The sequence below is a fragment of the Phocoena sinus genome, chromosome 13 (assembly GCF_008692025.1).
Source record: "Phocoena sinus isolate mPhoSin1 chromosome 13, mPhoSin1.pri, whole genome shotgun sequence".
NCBI classification, from domain to species: domain Eukaryota; kingdom Metazoa; phylum Chordata; class Mammalia; order Artiodactyla; family Phocoenidae; genus Phocoena; species Phocoena sinus.
This window is the reverse complement of record NC_045775.1, coordinates 73,067,078-73,089,107: the sequence shown is the minus strand read 5'-3', so window position 1 is coordinate 73,089,107 and position 22,030 is coordinate 73,067,078. Positions and strand designations below refer to the sequence as shown.

At 33.9% G+C, this 22,030-nt stretch overlaps 1 pseudogene; it reads left to right on the top strand.

Moving 5' to 3' along the window:
* The first annotated feature begins 6,185 nt into the window (after positions 1 to 6,185).
* Positions 6,186 to 6,518, top strand: LOC116764527 (annotated as a pseudogene).
* The last annotated feature ends 15,512 nt before the right edge of the window (positions 6,519 to 22,030 follow it).

Below are 22,030 nucleotides of genomic sequence, written 5' to 3'. Positions count from 1 at the left end.
TACTAAGAGTTTTCATCACAAGGATTTTTTTTCCTTTTTTTTCTTCTTTATTTTTTATTATATCTATATGAGAAGGTTGAATGTTAGCTGAACCTATTGTGGAAATTATTTCACAGTATATATAAATTTATTTAGTGATGTATACCAATTATTCTCATTATAAATGGAAAAAAACAATCGCAATAAGTATAACAGAGTCAGAGACATTGTGGCTATTAATCCAACTATATAAAATATCACATTACATGTGAAAATATACCAAGTAAAAGAAACTGTGAGAGTAGAATAATAAAATAATATCTAACCACGTATTGTCTATAAGAAAACTTTAATTATAAAAAAAACACAGATAGATTAAAACTAAAGAAAATGAGCAATATGTACCATGCTAACACTAAAAAAAATGGAGTCGCTATATTAATTTCAAAAAAAAATCAGTATGTAGCTAATATTAGAGAATGAAAATACACGAGGCAAAAACTGATGGAAGTGAAAAGAGAAAAAGACAAAACCATTTTATGGTTGGAGACTTCTACACCCATTGAACAGATAAAGGACATTAGGTATAAATTAAGGAAATCTGATTAGTTTATACACTTTAGTTAATAACAATGTATCATAATGAAATATACATACCATATCATATAAATGTATAATATTAATGATAGACACTGTGCATGTCGGGTGTATATATAACTCTGTACTATGTTCTCATTTTTCTGAAAATCTAAAACTAATCTAAAAAATAAAGTCTATTAATACAAATTGGTATTGGGAAACAAAGTGAAAACCTATGAACACTTTGGTACATGTACTTCAAATTGTATTAAAATAACATATAGACTTGATAAACTCTTAACTCTCATATCACAGCTTTCCACAAGGGAAACCTGTTAAATTTTTCAATATTCTGTTCTCCACTGCTATCAACTCTCATATTTAGATAAACCCTCTAATAGTCTAGCCCTATATTTCAATGTAATTAATATTCTTTTGGTTTTTCTCTATGTGGAAAAAAAGCTCTAGGTACTTGAAGAGTTTAAGTTATTCTTGATATTTCAGGAATGGCTAAGCTTTTTTTTTTTTTTATTAACTTCATCCTTGAGTCATATTCCTAAATCTCAGTTTTTTGGTCTCCAAAAGTCCAATATCTCTTATGTTGCCATGTCATAGGCAAAATTCTGTGAAAACTCTAAACGAAATTCTGATAGGACCATGTTTTCACAATGTGAAAGTCATAGTTCAATACATTGGCCCTACAGTGCGGGCAATGTAGCCGTTGGTTTGGAATATGGGAAAACTATTCAATTTTCAATTAATCCAGAATTTGGCTAGAGAGGTAATTTTATTTTTCCTAACAGCAAGATGCTGATTTGGATGCATTTCCTTATGTGACTATTTGTTGTAATTGTGAAAACAAATGAATTGTTTTATTGGTAACAAATAAATGACTTGGTAATAATTTCCCTTCCTTACATGAACATAACAAAGTGCCATGGCACATGCTTGTAAGACAGAGGATAGACGGGTGAGACAGAACATTAAAATAATCATAAATGTGGGGTAGTTTCACATTTTTAGATTGCATGTTCACTGATTAAGTATGTTGACACAAGATTGAAATAACTCAGGATTTACTACATTTACACTAGGCAATCTGTATTTGCAAAGCCTAGGCAGAAGTTAACATAAACATAATGCTAAACACAAAGTATTAGATGATTAATAATTAATTTACAGTGATTTAGTTTTCTCCTATAATATCTTTAGTATTATTTATTAAAATATGATTATGTCAGTATTTTCACTAAGAAATATATGCTCCTACAACTCTGTCACAATAGGCTTCTTCTTGATTTCTGTTATCTTCATATAAAAACATTGTTTTCATCTCACAGAATTTTCTTTTTGTCATTCATTTATCATGAGCAATAACATTATTCTCAACATCAAGGCAGAGATTATTTGATATAATAGGTACTAATTGTTCTTAACTTTTTGTGGAACTTTATAATAAATGTTATAAATTTTAGACACTTCAAAATAACTTTGGATGCTTGCAGACTAGATAGTTTAAAGCAAACATATTGCCAAAAAAAGACTAAAAATTGGGAAAAAATAAACCATCAGTTTGAAAACATAGGACATAATACTATAGTGAATAATTACCCAGATAAGATCTAAATAACTTATTGTTCAGAGAGGAAATCACAATGAAATTAAGTAAATATTTTGCAATGAATGATAATAAAAATGTTATAAAGTTTTTTGGACATATTTAAAGCAGTGATGACACAATATAGCCTGATATATATATGTTAACAAACAAGACAGAAAAAGAATGGTTGAAGATTCTAACACAAGAAATTGTATAAATATAGCAAAATAAATCAAAAGAAGACATAAAAAGGAAAATAACAGACATAAGGGTACAAATTAATGAAACAGAAAACGTGCAATACAGAGAGTCAACTAACAAAATGTTGATTGTTTGACAATTCAACTAATCAGCATGCAAAACTGATGAATATAAAGAAGAGAAAAACACAGTTGACCAATAACAGAAAGAAAAAAGATGTCATTATTACAAATCCTGGATGTTTAATATGATATTAAAATGAAAAGATAGTATTATAGCAATTTTATATTGACAAATTTAAAAAGTTAGAACAAATTGACAAATTACTAAGAAGACAGAACTGCAAAAATTGGACAAGCTAAAATAATATTAAACATAAATATTCCCATAGCTATCATATCATCCTACAAAGAAGAGTTTGGGAACAGAAGACTTCACCTGCAATATACATAAAAAAATTTAATGATCTCATGTCAAACTGTCGTTTCTCATGTTCATAAATTAGAACTCAATTATATTTCTATTTATCAGTAATAAAAACATTCAAGAGAGCAAAAGAGACAGAAACATTAGAGAATTATAAAAAAAAATATAAAAATATGATTGAGCAATATTACAGTACTTGGAAAGAAGACACTGTGCTCAACGGAGATGATCCATCCACAAAGAACTCATATCCAAAATACATGTAATTTCCATAAACCCATAAGAAATGAGACTGACCATGTTATAGAAAAACATAAGCAAGCAACTCAAACAGGTATTTCATGTTTTGATAGTGAATCAAATGATCTTCACTCCATACAGAAAACAAACAAAAACAGACTAAAATGTGCTGAACCGTATTAATAATCAGGAAATGCAAATTAAGACCACAACGTAAAAATATGTTCCCCGTGCAAAAATGGCTACAATATTATACATACAGACATATAGGTTAGAATGAGGAGAAATTGGAACACTCATTTATTCTAAATTGTTACAGAACTTTGAAAATTGCTTAGCATCATCTACCAAAATTGAACATAAGGAAGCATACTACTTGACCATACAATTTTATTCCTAGGAAAGTACCTAACAAAAATATGTGTGTGTTGACTGTGAGCTTATGTGTGGATGAGCACAAAGAGAAAAATAAGCTGTGGCTACATGTACCGCAGGGATGAATAATGCAAACATAAAAATGAGTGAAGGTAGCCAGATAACAAATGATAGAGAAAGTAATTTAAACTTATGTAAATACCAAAGATAAAGATGAGCTCTAGTGTTTACAGATACACACTTGAGGAGTAAGGTGAAAGAGAAAAGTCAAGGAAATTACCATAAACCTAAGGATAGCGTTATGTTGGGAAAATAGTGTTGTGATTAGAAAGGGGTATGTGGAGGGCTTTTGAGTACTATAGTACACTAAGCTTTGATCCATTTTTTGGTTACAGCAATTTCACTTTATAATTAATTACTAAACAGTACATTATAGTTTATGTTCTTGTATTTAACATTTGTAAACATTTAAAAATGATGTAAGTGTTCAGCTCTAGGAAATTGAGTTTCTGTATGAAAGGTATACAATGTTAACTTTATGTTTGCCATTATTTCTAAGAGCTGTAGATTGTAAATACCAGTTAGAGATACTGATTTAGTATTTTCACATTTATATCAACTTATACTGCTACACATATGAAGTGTTATGATTTATCCCTACTTTAAAATGACAATGACAAAGCTCACATGTATATCAAACAATTATGCCAAATTTAGCAGTTAGTAAGTATAATGGATCATGGATTCTGTTATTTTTCCATTTGCAACATGTTGCTTTATGTAGTAGATTAGAAATATATCCCCCATATAACTTTGGGAACCTAAGAGGACTAGTAGTGTTTAAATTTATTTTCAAATAATTAACTGGAAATTCCCTATGGATTCTGATTAAAGAACTGCTATCAAAACAGTAAGATGCTTAGTCTTCCTTTCCATTTCTGGGCTCTGCAGTTATTCCTAGAAACATTTTTTTTTAAAACATGGGTAATATCACAGGCTAGTTGTTATTTTATGGTGGTCACTGGACTTACAGCATTATTTGGAAGTGTTTGAAATATAAATTCTCAAGTTCCCCTCCAGTCCTACTGAGTCATAAGCTCCCAGTGGGACAGGGGAAGGGAGCAGAAGAACCAAGCAATCTGTGTTTCAACAAGTCCTCCAGGTTATTCTGTCACATGTCGAAGTTTGAGAACCACTGTTGGAGATCGAGAGCTCATATGATACTGTTCACATGTGTTTGACGATTGTTACTTTTTTCCTTAATCTCTTTGCAATCCATGGATGTAAGCGGCAATACTGAGATTTGGAACTCTCTGAAAGGAAATGTCAGTGCCTTCATATTCCAACTAATCTACAATTCTTATGAACTAAGATTTCCATAATTACATGCTAGCATTTAAATATCAAATTCATCTGAGGCTTGAGGTCTTCTTCCAAGTGTACTTGTTGGCAGAATTCGTTTCCTTCTCATGCTTTCAACATGGCTCTTTCCATCTCTTAGCCAGCAATGATATAGCATCCTTCTTATGCTTGGAATCTCTGATTCCTCTTCTGCTTTCTTCTTCTGTTTTAAGGACTCATATGATTACTTGATACCATCTGGATAATTCAGGAGAGTCTCCCTTTTTTAAGGCTAGTTGAATAGCAATGTTGATTACATCTGCAAAGTTCCTTTTGCCACATAATGTAACAAATTTTGGTGTAACATCAGGGAACAAAGAACATGCTTGCCATAATTCTGTCAATCACAGAGTTAAAATTCAGACATTATATTAACCCAAACTAATGTAGTCGACACCTGTAACTGAGTATTTTAATGCCTTTCTATATTTGAGAAATTTCCTTTCTAAACTAATATTAGTTGGTGGTAAAGTCATCCTTTGTCTATAGACTCAAAAGTTTTGGATAATTATTTCCCTTGCAGCAAAAATGTTGTACCAGGACTTAGGATGCACCATCTAGACGCACCTGCCCTTGGAAGGCATTGATGCAAAGGTGCAAGAATGATCAGGACTCATCCCAAGTAGAAGTTTTGGATGTGATTCTGTGGACTACCCAACATCATTTAAGTAAATTCCTTTTCTGCTGACTTCAGCCAAGGCATATTGCAAAATAATTACTCATAGATGTCTCATGTTCCTGCACATATTAACTACCCTTTGTTCTTGACTGTTAACAATATCTCTATATCAAGTAGCCTTGTAAGGTAGACAATGGCAGGTTTTCTTATAGGCCTTGAAAGACAAAGATAGTGTTTCCCTGTGGAGCAAAGAGCAGGTGTACTCATAGCTTTGGAAAATAGAGACAATGTCTACTTCCATAGCAAAGGCTGACATAATTAGTGCCTATTATAAATTCTATGACCACACACACACACACACACACACACACACACACACACACAGATGGTGAGATGTATTTCCAAAAGTAGACAAGAGTAGTCATTTTTTTCCTTAAAAAATTTGAAGCAAATATTGACAATATGTTAAAATCAAACTACCAAAGCTAAGTAATAAATACAAATGTATGTGATTTATTAAACTTTAAATTATTTTTATGCTTCAAATTATAAAGAAAAAATTGACTTCTAATTTTTTTTTTTAGTGTAGAGCTATAACACCGTAAATTTTAGGTGTATGTTAGAACGATTTATTTAAGAAGATCATTCCGGCATTTTCACCCGTACATAGGTGCAGACCGGCGTGTCCTTGGGATTAGAGAGCGGGACGTTTGGCTTGCGAGCGGGAACGGCTTAGGTCGTACACGGAGAAAGAACGATTTAAAAATGGGTGATGTTGAGAAGGGCAAGAAGATTTTTGTTCAGAAGTGTGCCCAGTGCCATACTGTGGAAAAAGGATGAAAGCACAAGGCTGGGCCAAATCTCCATGGTCTGTTTGGGTGAAAGACAGGTCAGGCAGTCGGATTCTCTTACACAGATGCCAACAAGAACAAAGGCATCACCTGGGGAGAGGAGACGCTGATGGAGTATTTGGAGAATCCCAAGAAGTACATCCCTGGAACAAAAATGATCTTTGCTGGCATTAAGGAGAAGGGAGAAAGGGCAGACTTGATAGCTTATCTCAAAAAAGCTACTAATGAGTAATAGTTGGCCACTGCCTTATTTATTATGAAACAAATGTCTCATGACTTTTTATGTGTACCATATTTAAATTGATCTCATACACTAGAATTCAGATCATGAATAGCTGATGTAATATTTCTGTCCTGATTTAAATAAGATTGGCTTGTGGCTAAATGAATATGGTCAGCTTTTGGAATTTTGATAGTAATTCTGGTTCAGCAAGAACTGTCACTCTTTTCCCCTTCTAAAGAGATGATTAAACTTGAATAAGGAATGTTAAACTTTTCAGGGATATGGTAAATGCCTTCTCAAACCCTATAGGAGATTGGTTTTATATTTATATTTCTATAACTGGTTATATTAATATATTTAAATATTGGGAAGCTCCCTTCACTGTCTCATAGACCAGCAAGATTCACCTGTGTTTCAAGTTGTGTTCATTCACCTGTTAAGGCAAGGGCTGAAGATACACTGACAATGTCCACTTTATCTTTTTGCTCTTAAATATGCCAATTTAATTAAAATTCTCCATCTAAAATATTGTGTTTTACTTAATGAAGGGCATTTTAGTGTGGTTTTGTATAGCATCAGATAAAGAATATTTAGTACTTCTCACATTTTATAGATGATCTTTTTAATTTTTTTTTTAATAGATGATCTTTAAGATCAGGTGTTTTTAAAATTCACTGTGACATGATAGGTTGGGAAACTTGCTTGTGAATTCTTTACAAAGTCAGACTAAGTTATAATTCAGGATTGACTTTTAAAGAGGTATTCAGAAACACAACTGTAGAACTACTGTAGATGTGTGATTGGTAATGATGCTTTTGCCAACTCAGAAGGGTTAAGGTAGAGGAGCTCTATCATTAGCACAGATTCGTAAATTATCTGATCATAAGGCTTGAGAATTAAAAACAAAGTCACAGATTAAAAAAAAAGATCAATTCAACTTAGCACAATAAATTCACAAAGATATTCATAAGTAATTAAAATATCTATATTTAATTTTAAAATGTTATATTAGTTATATTGTCTAGAAAGAAATTAGAAATCTAGGTTTTTAAATTTTTTTTATTTTTTTGGGGGGAGGGTGGGACCCCTAATCCCAGCATTATTCAAAGGCCAACTGTATACGGGAAGCGAAATATCAAGGGATCTTGGAAATATTTTTCCCAAAGGCAAAGACCAGAGAAAGAGAAAGACGCAATGCATCTGAGATCAAATAGAAAAACGCTCCACACTCGTACTCTTTCAGTATCATTGTGATGTAGATGAAATTTATGACACTATGAACTTGAGTTCCAGCTATGCTGAAGTTATGGAGTTTTCCAAACTAAGCTGTATCTTGCCTCCCTGCCTTGGCTCAAGTTGCTTCCTCACCTGCAGTGCTCCTTTCCTCACCATCCACTTGAGGGACAGCTACTCATCTTTTGAGATTTGCCACTCTGAGGCCTTTCCTGACCACCCATTCTTACTCCTGGTAGTTTTAAATTGCACACCCCTTTCTGCCACTACTGTGCTTTCTCTATAGGTAGACCACAGCACTTCACTATTATAGTTAACATGTCTATTCTCTCCTACTACATGGTACGCTCAAGAGAGCAAGGCTTTTATTTTCTTTGTTGAAACGTCCACAGCACCTATCACAGTGCCTGGCCTGTAATTTTGTGCATAATTAGTTAATGAGTGAGTAAATGATTAGATGGATGGTGGGTGGAGTTCCAATAGACCTTAATAAATATTGAACGGCGACCTGCCTTGACAGTTGAATATTTCCACCATGATTCTAACTCCTCACACCCCCCACCCGATACTGATTTTAATGAAAATAATTAAATAATCACAGAGGAAAGAAATCCTTTCCTTCCTCCACAGACTCTTTATTGAACTCTTACTTGACTATAAAAAACTACTTTAGGAGCTAATGAAGGGTTAAAGAATATACAATCTAGCTGAATATTTTGACTGATCTCAAACCAATCTATTTTTTTCCATGGGCCGGCATTAGTATGTATTAAAACAATCTGTATCCAGATTAATATATTTAGCTATATAATTGAGTATGCATTATTTTTTTTCTTAAAACTACTATTCAATAAGCAGATCACAAGTTGGTAGAAAATGTATATATGTGCACTTTACTCTGACCTAAAACTGAACCCATAAACTGCATTGTTTATTTTCACTGAGTCAACTGAGCTACTTCATACTAATATAGTGTAGTTAATTCAGTATTTTGAAATTCTTTATTACTTCCCCAATGCAATATTTTTGGATTTCACAAATGAAACCCTAATGTTTGGTAATGAGTGGAACATTCTTTTTTTTAAAACAACAAGAGTCTAATTAGATGGGTAAGAGGTCTTACAAGATTTATTGAGTTTGGGACAGTAGTTTTATGTTTGTTTGCTGTTTGAAGGATGGAAGAAAGGAGTAAAGTACCAATCTAGAAGGGAAATTTCTATGCAAAATTTTCATTTTTGAGAATTTGCTAGTGAGCTGGGTATTATTTTGGAAAGAAAGTCCAAAGCAATATTTTTAATATTTTATGCCAGTACAAAAAATTCTGAATTTTTAAGGTAATGAAATTTTTCAAAAGTTAAGTAAAATCAAATAAATATGAATTAAAGATTTGACAGTTTACAAGAACTTCAACTTCTATACTGTATTCTACTATTCAGGGTAAATTTTAACTGACACATAGCTTCTGCTTTAACATGATGATATTCCCCAGTGGTATTTTTATTTCTAAATTCCCATTTTCTCTATTAAATACTCAAGCCAACGCTATTTGCATCAAATATTGCACTGCCCCTGGAGATCTGTTTGCAGGCCTTTCTACTTTTATCAACTCTCTATTCCAAACAGATCCTATGAATTTCACCCTTAAGTCAAATGGTTTGGCAGAGGAAGACATTTCGGGGTAAAATTTAAATAGTAATGACAAGTATTTTGAAATATTCAACAGTAGAAACTTTTTAGTCTTTTTTTCCCTAAATGTATAAAACAAGCAAACATACTTAAAACAACGACAGTAAAAAGCCATTGTACTAAACAGAGACAGTCAACAGCTGGTAGAAAATTGAACTGAACTTTGTCCAGAGACAATAGAAAAAGGAAATTAAAGGCTTCAAATTGACTATAGCAGGCCAGAGTAAATCCAGCTGCTTTTTGAGGTCATTAAAACATCTTGAATGATTTTCCAAAGATTTTTGGTTCAAGAGGCCCAAAAAGATTTTGCCAAGCACTACTTTCCTCTTATTGTATTTCATAATAAATTTAATCCATATGTTTCTGATTCATTTATACTTCAGTCATCAAACAGTTCTTGTGCAAGACCAATTTGATTTCTAAGAAATCATTTGAGCCTTTTATAGAAGTCTGCTTGTTTCCTTTGAAGTAAGTTTTGTAAAACTGAAAATACTTGATGTTCTGAACTGAGCTTTTAAGCTTTTATACAATCATAGAATCTTAGATATTAAATGCAATCTATCCCAACATCCATCCCAAAGTAGAATACTTCTTACCAATCTTTGGCAGATAAAATTTTGGTTGCTTCTTTACCATTTTCAGTGATAGGGAACTCATTATTTCAGAAAAAAGCTAATTCCATCAAGACTCATTCTTTCCTCTCTCCTGTCACAATAGCTTGGCACTTATAAGGCTAAGTGTGGTTATGCCTCCTTGTACCTTAATGCTACCTTCTCTTTATTTTGATAATTTGGGAATTTACCTTACATACAGAAACTATCTTGAAACACCAGTTTGAGAAAAGCTTCAATGTTCTTGTTTAAATATGTAAAAGACCTATAGATTTTGCATAATGTTTCCATTTAATCCATATTACACCCCAATAAGAAAATACCGGGCTTCCCTGGTGGCGCAGTGGTTGAGAGTCCGCCTGCTGATGCAGGGGACACGCGTTCGTGCCCCAGTCCAGGAAGATCCCACATGCCACAGAGAGGCTGGGCCCGTCAGCCATGGCCGCTGAGCCTGCGCGTCTGGAGCCTGTGCTCCGCAACGGGAGAGGCCACAACAGTGAGAGGCCCGCGTACCGCAAAAAAAAAAAAAAAAGAAAAAGAAAATACCACTGTCCCAATTTGAAGGGGGAACCTGAACTTCAGAGATTTGATTAACTTTAATGAGGTTACATGACTATTTAGTAGCTCTTGTATTCAAACCCAAGACTTGTTGATTCCAAAGGCATGGATCTTTCTTCTGCACAGAACTGAATTTCCATTAAAATTTCCTCATAAGGTCTTTTGAGAATGACGTATAGCAGAACAGACTGAGCTTTACACACCTACATATTTAACTGCTTCAGAACTGTCTACGTAGTAGGTTGTGTCCCATGAAAGCACTATTTTTGTCAGTCAAAAACGTTCAATGTCTACAATTCTTATGACCCAGTTTAACATACAGATATTCTTGACACCATGTTTGCCTTAACTTTTGTAGTAGAAAATTTCAGGTGTTGCATCCATAAGCTCAGTAGGCTGAGGAAAATTAAGTGTTTTCTTTAAAAAAGTTAAAGAAATAACAGGCCTTTGTTCAACTGTAAATACTTCTTTTTTTTTTTTGCGGTACGCGGGCCTCTCACTGCTGTGGCTCTCCCGTTGCGGAGCACAGGCTCCGGACGCGCAGGCTCAGCGACCAAGGCCTACAGGCCCAGCCGCTCCGCGGCACGTGAGATCCCCGCGGACCGGGGCACAAACCTGCGTTCCCCGCATCGGCAGGCAGACTCTCAACCACTGCGCCACCAGGGATGCCCCAACTGTAAATACTTAATTAAAAATTTAAAGTCCCAAGGGACTGGCTCCAGGAACCACCCTCACAGACCCCTCTCCACAATTCCAAAATCTGGGCAGGCCCAAGTCCCTTACATAAAATGACTTAGTACCTTCATCCTACGGGACGCCAGAAGAATCCCAGTACCTTCATCCTGCAGGACGCCAGAAGCGGAATCCCGCGGGAAGCGGAATCCCGCGGGAAGCGGAATCCCGCGGGAAGCGGAATCCCGCGGGAAGCGGAATCCCGCGGGAAGCGGAATCCCGCGGGAAGCGGAATCCCGCGGGAAGCGGAATCCCGCGGGCGGTTTTTAACTTAAGTGACTTTTTCTCATCCTCCTTTTTAAAAAAAGATCATGGTATGAGGAGCTGCTCTCTGTTTCTGGGTACCTCTCATGTATAAAGTAGGGATACATGTTATTAAAATTTTATTTGTTTTTCTCCTCTTAACTTGTCTTTTTATTACAGGGATGTCTCAGCCAAGAACCTAGAGGGGTAGAGGGAAAATTATTGGCCCCCTGCCTCCAGTTTCGAAACCAGTTTAGGACTTTCTGAGACACCATACTCATTTTAGAGGCTACAGACATGATCCTAAAAAGCTAGCAGAAGCTAGTGAAGGCTAAGAATTGTGCACAGTTAGCTTTCCCAGATCTCACTCCGTAGCGCCTGGTCAAGAGAGGTAGGTAAAAATTTCTTGCTCCTTCCTTTCCAAATATAGATTAGTAGGAAAAAAAATTTGTGTGAACTTTTTTCTTAGGTATAGTAACTTTGTTAAAACTCTGAGTACTCTTGTTTTCAATTGATCCTCTTCCTCTTAGAGATGGTAATTGTTTCCTTTTGTCTCTGTCTTGTGTGTCATTTATCATAAGGAAGAGAATCATATGTGTGATGAGGTTTTCCTTTTGGCTTGTTTTATGTGTTGGGAGCTTGGCTTTGTGACCAGTGAGAATATTATCTCTGGTATCCTCCAGATAGAGTATGCATGTACCAGCACCCACTAGGCAGACAGCCCAGTAGGCTGTGGATCCAAGAAGCAGATTTCTCTTTGCGCAACTGTGCCAGCTCTCAGGGGAGTTTATTATAAGTGTCCTAATCCATAAGGGGCCCTTGTTGTCTCATTAATGCTTAAAAAGTCCCATTCCGGTATTCCTGCCCAGTGTCACAGATTAGTAGGTCTGTAACTAAAGGTGTTTCCTGTTCTCATGGGAAACTAGCGCACTACACGGTGCTTACCACCTGTGACAACAGTGTTCTTTGCTTTCTTAGGATGACTTTGGGGGTGGATTTTCTGGATCTTGTGAAGGCTGAATTTCTTTTGGGATGCCTTTGCATCCATGGTTAACCCATAAAGAGGCTTATTGGTTTGAGTTACCATTGGATTTAATATAAGATTCTACACTTGTCAATACCAAGATGATGGATTCTTTGAATTAGATAAACTTCTATATTTGAAAAAAAATAGTGAGGTCTCATTCTAAACAATTGCCTTATTGGTACCTAAAGACAGATCAAATAGAAAGGAGGACACAAAAGAGTTTGGCAGCTAGCCTTAAGGATTCCTTTAATAAAATGAAATTACAAAGACCTTTTGTCTCCACTTTGAGAAGATCACACCAAAATTTGCGAAGAGTTAGATCAATGGACATTCACAACCACACTCACAGGGGTGTTCTTCCCATCCACATTATAGTGGTTACCAGGCAACCCATATGCCCACCCCCCCACCCCACCCCCACCCACCCCGCCAGGGCAAAACAGCCCTCACAGAGGAAATGGATGACTGGAATTTCATTCAGGCTTTCACAGGTAAAGGATCACCTGGAGGTCAATGTTCAGGGGCTAATAAAAACAATAGTAGAGGTTTTCCTCCAGAATGTAAATCGATCCAAGGTTGAATTGTGTGCTCAGAAAAAAAAAAGAAAGCCTTCCTTAAAGGCTTTGATAAACTTTTTAAAGTCACACTAAAGCACTAGGATGTAGAGATCTTCTGATTTCCATCATAGTTGGAAATCTGCCTTACTATAAAGAAACAAAGTTTAGTTGGATAGGTAGGTCAGTCACTTGATATTCAGGATACAACCTAATTCTTTGAGGTATTAGAAGGAACTTTGTCTTGCAAAGCTCTGCAAAACCAGAAATATGGGTCCAGAGGCAATTCAAAACCCAACTATCATTTTTACCAAGCCCCAAACCCCTCCTATTTGTCTCAAAGTCTTGTATATAATGGGACACTGGAAACAGAATTATCCTGCACTTAAGAAAAAGAGGAAATTCAAAAATAATAATTTTTTCCATACACCTCTGATAACAGGCATATATTCCCCAAAACTTCTAGGAGAAAATTTTTATACTTTCTCTGTACCTTTGAGATGTAAATCTTCTACCCTGTCTTCTCTGGGACCTAAGAGCTATTCTTTCAAATGCAAACTTTATGGAGAATTTCTCATCTGAAGGAGATAAAAGGAACTATTTGTAAATTAGGCTAATAAAAAAATCTTAAATGTCCTCTCTACAAATATTAAGTAAAAACTTTAGCCATCTGGGCTGGTAAATTTAATTTATTCCTACTGCCAAAACTCAGTTTGGGTCAAACTCCTCTCTCTTTTAAACTAGTTAGATTTGCATGACTGAACCTGTCATCATTAAAATTTGGTAACAATTGCTATAACATCTCTGTTTGTGTTGGTCTGTAGGTTTACATGTGTCTATATATGTATGTTATATATGTGTGATATTTTTCTACCTGCAGATGGTATTGCCTAAATTAATTTTTAAATAAAGACTGGGTATTCTAAAATTCTCAGATATATAGACTATCCCAAATGCTTTTCAAGTACTTGTGATCTGTGATAATCTTTAGTAAATAAAACCTAGTTGAAGTGTGTTGGTTTAATTAAAATAAGCAACTCTTCAGAGTTATCAACATTAAATATAATGCAGACATGCAATTTTTATTCTACCTGGGTTTACTAGTCAAATTTATGTTGTCTTTGTTACAAAATTTGTCAGCAAAAACAAAAAAAAACCTTGAGATGATTTCTGATGTTTGGCTTTGTCTAATGCCTCATGAAACTTTGCTTGGTAATATAAACAAAATTGTTGTGAACATGTGATTTAGACAGGTGTAAGTGGGATAAGAGTTTTTAGGTAGACTTTTCAGCAATAACTATATTTTGTTATGTGTACTTAAATAGTTTAATGGATCTTTTTGGTATCTTGAAACCTTAGAGCTTTGCTGAGTTTAAATGATGGAAATTTACTGAATATTGATATTTTCAAATAAGATAAAATACTGAAGCATTGATTATTGAAAATAGTTTGGCCTGTTTTGGGCTTTTGCCAACCAAAAATCGTCACTTTCCATTTGCCTTTACAAGGATGAAGTCAGTAGCTACTGTGGTCGCTAACCTTCAAAACAGCCTAAAAGGAGTTCAGGGTGGAGGTCAGGAATGAGGCACTCTGCTCTGGGAAAAAAATGGCAGAACAAGTCTTCAGATGGTTAGATATTTTCAGGAGATTTTATGAGCCCAATTTTTTGCATCTTCTAATATCTAGAAAAGCACTAAAATTATTAACAAAGACATCTGCTCCTGGTGACTTGCAGCAACCTTCTGCCAAAGTGTGTGCTTGACTGCATGTACCCACTTCACTAAAATCACATGTATGCTGACCTCTTTGGAGCAGTTCCTCAGAGCTATCTGAGAGGCTGTCTCCCAGGCTATAGTCCACGTTTTACCCCAAATAAAACTTAACTCACAACTCTCATGCTGTGTGTTTTTTTTTTTTTTTCAGTTAACACTTCCTTGTTGCAGAGAACTAAAGATAGTTTGATCTGTTAGTAAACACACCTGTGCCACATTGAAAATTTTTATATGATGAAGCATATGCTTCTAGAAACTATGAAATATTTTCATAAATTTTCCAATCTAAAGAATGCTGGTATAACAGAAAGTTCATAATTGCTTGCTTCTTAGTTTTCACTACAAATTAATGCTTCTAAGGGTTAAGAATTCTAATTAATATGTGTAATCAACATTACTAAAATAAGAGAAATAACTCCATATACAATGAAAATAAGATGTGTTTTAGACTAAAACAAAATTATCAATATGAGGTATGGAGGTGCATTTTTTTAAGGGGAATGAAAGTAATTTTGTCACAAAACTTTTTTTTTTTTTTTTTCAGAATGGGAAAGAGGAGAGAAAAGGACAAAATGGTATAGAACATTCTGAAGAGAGAGAGGAAATCTTACCTCGGGTGGTCACATTGACTAAAATTAAATGAATATATTGTAAGGGTTTTAAAATAAGCTTTAATATCAATAGTGTCCTTATGTAAAACTGGAATTTAATTTTCTTTCATCTGTTAAAAGAACAAAGTTTTCTTGGACTGTTGGTCTGATACTGATAAGAAGTTGTTAAATGTTTTTCTTTACCTTTTAAGTAATCTGCCTAGAAAGCAAACACTTTGTATTTTATCAACATAGTTTCAATGTGCTTCATGCTATCTTAATCAGGCCTTTGATTATTTAAGAAAACTGAATCTTCTAATATTTATAGAGCCAAGTTTTGCTCACAACTATGTAGGCTTCTGTATTTGCCTTTAAAATTTTTTATTGTCACTTTGTTTAAATGATAACTGAGCATTGTTTCATAATGATCAGTGATCTTTACTTAGTCAAGTGTCCAAAACTTTTGATATTTTTGACAGACTTCCCCAAATCAAATTCTAAATAAAGTGTTTTTGATCTGGAAGTAACTTTGGGATTTTTCCAGTGGGTCCCTGGAACATATCAAAAAATTTGTTGTCTCTCCCTATCAAAGGAGATATATTAAACTAATTAGGCTTATTTGATATGTTAAATTATGTGGGAAGCATTGTCATATACATGATGCTAAACCTTCTTAGACATATTTGTGTGGATATATGTTTTTAATATATGTTCCATAAATTGTACACAATTCTTAAAATTCTGATACACCCTGGTATAATGTTATCGGTCATAATTCTGCCTATTAAAATGTTGTATGTCACAGAAATAATAATTTTCTTGTCAACTACATTATAATGAACTTTCATTAAATCTTTAACTACAGACATTTTAAAGTCTTTTGTCGTTTATAGAGTGTTATTGTTTTACTCTGATTCTTTTGAAAAAGTATTTCTGCAAAAGTTCTTCATCTTCAAGGAGATTCATAGAAAGGACTCTGGCAAGCACAGGCTTCTGATAACTTTTAAGATCACAAAAGTAAACTAGGTAAGAATATATAGAACTAATGGAAAAACTGGATCCAAGCAGAGCAATAATTAATAACTGAGACTGAATGAACTGATAATTTTTATGACTTTGTTTGAAACATTACTGGTTCTTTAATGTTTTGTTTTAAGATTTAAGAAAACCTTTTTTTTCTTTTATCTTAAGCTAACTATGATTTACAGCAATTTTTAAAATTATATCCTTGTAAGTAGAATTGAAACAATTACTTTGTCTCCCTACCTGATCCCTCCAGAATTCACAAATTGTTAGTGAGTAGTCTTATTTTCATGAAATTTATTTCTTTAAGTTAGTTAGAACCTGTTCTCCTTATAACAGGAAACAATTAGAAATACTAATTTTCAAAGCTTTGACTGGAATGTCAGATTTGAGAATGTGCGTAGAATCAGATACACCCAACAGCTTTAAAGAACTTAGGTTTACTTTATGAAGTCAATAAAGCCTCTTGGAGATACAGCCTTATCTTTTTTATAGAGTTTCTGACAGCCTAACTAGGTGAGTAAGGAAGATCACTTCCTGGCAGGTACACGTACCTCAGGATATTTGGGGGACCTTGAGAAGAGACTAATTAACCTAAATAAACAGACATTACAGGCTAAGACAGATGACAGGTCCTTGGCTTGTCTGCTTGGGATTGAGAGGTTTTTTAAAATCCAATCAGATTCCTTATGAAAAGTTCAAGCAAAGCAGATTCAAGATAACCTTTATAGGTCAGTCATTACTTTTGCTCTACTTATGTAAATAATCAGGCCAAGTTTATTGAAACTAGACTTATTTTGCAAAAAAAAAAAAAAAAAAAAGTAGTCTTAATTTTGCTATCTTTAAAAGAAATAAGGGTTATTTTAGAGAGACCAAATATTTTCCAAGACACACTTGTGGAATTTAGATTCTAGTTCTGTTAATTGTATTTGCCGTTTGGTTATTTGCCTGTTAGCTGGACTGGATCCTGAATTATTCTAATTTCCTCAATTACCTAGCTAGAACTCTCCAAACTAATGTTTCAATTTTCTCCCACCCTTTTGACTTGGAATCACTAACTTATGCTGCCTTTTTCCCTGAAGCCCTGCAAGCTAAATGCATGAACAACTGGATATGAACTTCAGAGAAATTTTTAGAACAGCTCCTTTTTTAGATAATCTTTGTAATATTGCATGTGGGTCACTCAGAAAGTTTACCTGGACACTTAATTACATCATCAGAAACATTCAATGTGCAAAAGATGCTTTGACCCTGACATCTAGAAATCTTCTCAGCTGACTTCCCTCAGAACTCAAACTGGGTTTATGTCCTGCTTCAATTACTAACCTTTGTTTTTCTCATTTTCATAGAAATGCCTTATTAAATACCTGATTTCTGGAATAATACAGGGCTAGCTTTGGGAGCACGGCTGCGTCACTGCCTCCTGAATGAGACACAATTGTTTAACTGAATTGGCCAATTTTCAGGACAAGAACTGGTTCAGTATGAAGGAGCAATCTATCAACTAAACTTCTGGACTTGAAAGTTCTTATTTGAAGTTTCAGAGGCAGGACTAAAGGGGAACAGAATTTTGCTACCCCAAAGTATGTCTCATTGGCATAAGGATTATATTGAGCTAGTTATTATTGAGAAACTGCAAACATAAGAGAAGCTCTGAAAACCAAGTTACCACTTTACAAGACCCATTTACGTTTATAAGGGAAATCTCTACTTGTAAAGGAGTCTCCCTCTCTATACCAGAAAAAGACAGATGAATCTAGCAACTCTTATCAATGCAGAAGGCAACAACTTAAATGTGTATAACAATCTGTCTTTGTTACTTTGCTTTTCTTGGCAACCTTCCTTAAATGGCATCCCCTTACAACATCTTTTGTCTTTAGGTGGAGATGTTATTTAAGGTGGTGGCTTGGGCCATTTCAGAGTATTTAGTTTTCTTGGGTATCTCCTATGAATACAGGAGGTATACATGTTATTAAGCTTCTCTTTGTTTAATTACAATCATGATGTTGAAATAACTACTATCATAACAAGAATATATATTGGCATATCCTCTATTGATTGATTAAAATTCAACAAGCATATGTTTGTCAACTAATTCTTGTCTTTATAATCATATCCTTAAAATATTTTCAGAGAAATAACATTTCCAGAACCAAAGAGAGGATCTAATGGCATGGACATTAAATTTTTTTTAATATTGCTAATTTCTTTCTAACTTTGTACACTATATTACTAGCAGCCCATGTTAATTAAATATTACTTATATAAGGGAAAAAAATAGTGATGCCTTGTGATGCTTCAGTTACTGGGTCAAATATATTTTTGTCCCATCCTGACTTCATCGCTTATTAACTCCTCTGCTTCAAGCTAAATATCTCGCTGCCAGACTGTTACCTCATTTATAAAATGGCAGGTAGTAATATACATGACGTAGAGCAATTCCATAAAACTATATGATTTGCGATATGATAATCCATCAATAACTGCATGCTTCTTATCACCTACAATTATTGTTTGAATATTTACCAGATTAATATTTAAAGTTTCTTTATTACACATAATAAAGTCTTGTTAAATACTTCTTATTTTTTTCTCTGTATATCTATTAGATTACCAATGGTTTTTGCATAGATTTGCACAAATTCCGTATATGATCAACATTTTTATATTTTGGTGTCATTTTAAACAAAGATGTAACTATTCTGATTATAAATTTTATTCTGTTGCTTTTAGGTTTAGAGGTATTTCCTTTTGGAGACCTAGTATTCATTTATATTTTTAAAGCTATTTTCTGATTTATTATTTAAAAACCATCTGGAAATAAACAAATAAATAAATAAAAACCATCTGGGATGTATTTTAGCTTATGGAATGAATGTGATTCTAATTTTATCTCTTCTTTTATTTCTTACTTCCAAAATACATAATAAATTCGATGAAAACAATTATAGATTATTTATCTTTTCCTAATTTTCTCTGATTTTATCATTTAAAATGATAAATACCATTATAAAGGACAACTTTCATATACCTAAGATAATATTTTAAAATATTCTTTGTTGTTTCCTCAGGATTTGTTTATCTATTCATTCTGTTTTCTTCAGACACAAGTATAGGAATAATAATAAAATCATAAAGTGAACTTGGAATCTTTTTACCACACTTAAAGTTTTGGAAAAATGTAAACAACTTAGTTGCCTTCTGGAATTAAGACAGTAGAGAAAAATAAATCCCATTCTTCTCCTGAAAATCATCCTTAAATAGGCAGAAAACGGAACATTATTGCAAACTCTATCCACACCTCTTATAATAAATTCAAGCAAGAAATTAAAAGCTGAAATAGATCTGAGAGACAACAGAGATCAGAGAGAGCACTCTATAAAGAAGAAATGAGTCACAAATCATAGGCACTCATGAAATTAGTGTATGCTGGAAAGAGCAAAAAAAAAAAATCCTCATTGAGTAGACTGAATTGGATTTGAAAATAAACTAGTATGATTTATTTGCAAATAGATGAAAATGATCAAAAATGTAAAAATGTGGACTAGGAAGAAATAGAAAATATGAATAGACCAATCATAAGTAACAAAATTGAAACTGTGACTAAAAATCTTCCAACAAATAGAAGTCCAGGACCAGTTGGCTTCACAGGCAAATTCTATTTAGAATTTAGAGAAGAGCTAACACTTACCCTTCTCAAACTCTTCCCAAAAAATTGCAAAGAGAGGAACACTCCCAAGCTCATTCTACATGATGTAGGCCTCCATCATGATACCAAGACCAGACAAAGATATCACAAAAATGAAAATTACAGGCCAATATCACTGATAAACAGAAACACAAAAATCCTCAATAAAATACTAGAAAACTGAATCCAACAACACATTAAAAGGATCATACACCATGATGAAGAGGGATTTATCCCAGGAATGCAAGGATTCTTTAATATAGGCAAATCAAACATTACGATACATCACATAAACAATTTGAAGAATAAAAAAACATATGATCATCTCAATTAATGCAGAAAAAGCTTTTGACAAAATTCAACACCAATTTATAACAAAAACTCTCCAGATAGTGGGCATAGAGGAACCTACCTCAACATAATAAAGGCCATATATGACAAACCCACAGCAAACATCATTCTCAATTGTGAAAGAGTGAAAGTATTTCCTCTAAGATCTGGAACAAGACAAGGATGTCCACTCTCACAACTACTGTTCAACATAGTTATGGAAGTCTTAGCCACAGCAATCAGAGAAGAAAAAGAAATAAATGAGTCCAAGTTAGAAAAGAAGAAGTAAAGTTGTCACTATTTGCAGATGACATGATACTATACATAGAAAACCCTAAATATGTGACCAGAAAGCTACTAGAGCTCATCAGTGAATTCAGTAAAGTTGCAGGATACAAAATTAATACAGAGAAATCTCTTGCATTCTTATACACTAATAACGAAACATCAAAAAGGAAAATTAAGGAAACAATCTCATTTACCATTGTGAAAAAGAATAAAACACTTAGGAATAAACCTACCTAAGGAGGCAAAATACCTATACAGAGAAAACTATAAGAAACTAATGAAAGAAGTCAAAGATGACACAAACAGTTGGAGAGATACACCATGTCCTTGGATTGAAAGAATAAATATTGTGAAAATGACTATACTATGCAAAGCAATCTACAGATTCAATGCAATCCCTATCAAATTACCAATGTCATTTTTCACAGAATTAGAACCAAAATTTTTACAATTTGTGTGGAAATACAAAAGACCCCAAATAGCTAAAGCAATATTGAGAAAGATAAACAGAGCTGGAGGAATCAGGTGCCCTGACTTCAGACTATGCTACAAAGCTACAGTAATCAAGCCAGTATGGTACTGGCACAAAAACAGGAATACAGATAAATGGAACAGAATATAAAGCCCAGAGATAAACCTATGCACGTATGGTCACCTAATCTGTGACAAACGAGGCAAGAATATACAATGGAGAAAAGACAGTCTTTTCAATAAATGGTGCTGGGAAAACTGGACAGCTACATGTAAAAGAATGAAATTAGAACACTACCAAACACCCTACAGAGAAATAAACTCAAAATGGATTAAAGACCTAAATGTAAGGCCAGACACTTCAAAACTCTTAGAGGAAAACACAGGCAGAACATTCTGACATAAATTACAGCAAGATCTTTCTTGACTCACCTCCTAGAATAATGAAAATAAAAACAAAGATGTACAAAAGAGACCTAATTAAACTTAAAAGATTTTGCACAGCAAAGGAAACCATAAATGAGACAAAAACGCAACCTTTGGAATGGGAGAAAATATTTGAAAATGAAGGAACTGACAAAGGATTAATCTCTGAAATGTATAAACATTTTATGCACCTCAATATCAAAAAAACAAACAACTTGATCAAAAAATAGCTGAAGACCTAAATAGACATTTCTCTAAAAAAGATATACAGATGGCCAAGAGGCACATTAAAAGATGTTCAACA